Consider the following 689-nt stretch of genomic DNA (forward strand, 5'->3'; position numbering starts at 1 on the left):
GCGTGGTTAAAAAGATGAAATCTTGTAGATAGACTTATTTGTTTCGCCTCGTATATGTTGGGGCATTAAATTCGTCACTATAATTATGTACGTCATTGATGAATTGATCGTCAATGTATTATGTAATTATGTCTGCTCTTATTAACACGTTTAATCATTTCATTGTTTGCTTTCACTTGTCTATAACTCTGTCTCTTTATCTAAATAATTATGTATAGATCAACTGTAATAAAGAGCTCGGTTAGTTATTAACCGTGGTTAATTAATCACAAGTGTTTCGTTTTAATACACATTAATTGCAAGGATTAAGAAAGATTATAAAGACCAAACTATTGCGCAATTCCGTAACCCAACACGAAACTGACATTTACGTTCAGGCCGACAGAGCGAAGAAATGGTTGACGTAATGAGAGGAACAGGTGAGTTGGTTTCATGCCGTGAGTTGCATGACGTAATATGGCATTTGTCAATAATGCATGATGATCAGTTTGCAATTTCTATATCCTATATATTCTAATATCAAGCAGAGTTACCAAGTTGCAATTAGTTGTACTGGGCCGGAGATATTTTGAAATTAAACAGTTGAGTTTATTGAGACGAATAGAATAAATCTGCAATGCCGATGAGCTTGCACTGCAATACGCTTGTAGGACTATTGTGTTAGGAAGTCCGTAAATCCTTCGTTCTTT

The sequence above is a fragment of the Penaeus monodon genome, chromosome 15 (genome assembly GCF_015228065.2).
Source record: "Penaeus monodon isolate SGIC_2016 chromosome 15, NSTDA_Pmon_1, whole genome shotgun sequence".
Taxonomy (NCBI): Eukaryota; Metazoa; Arthropoda; class Malacostraca; order Decapoda; family Penaeidae; genus Penaeus; species Penaeus monodon.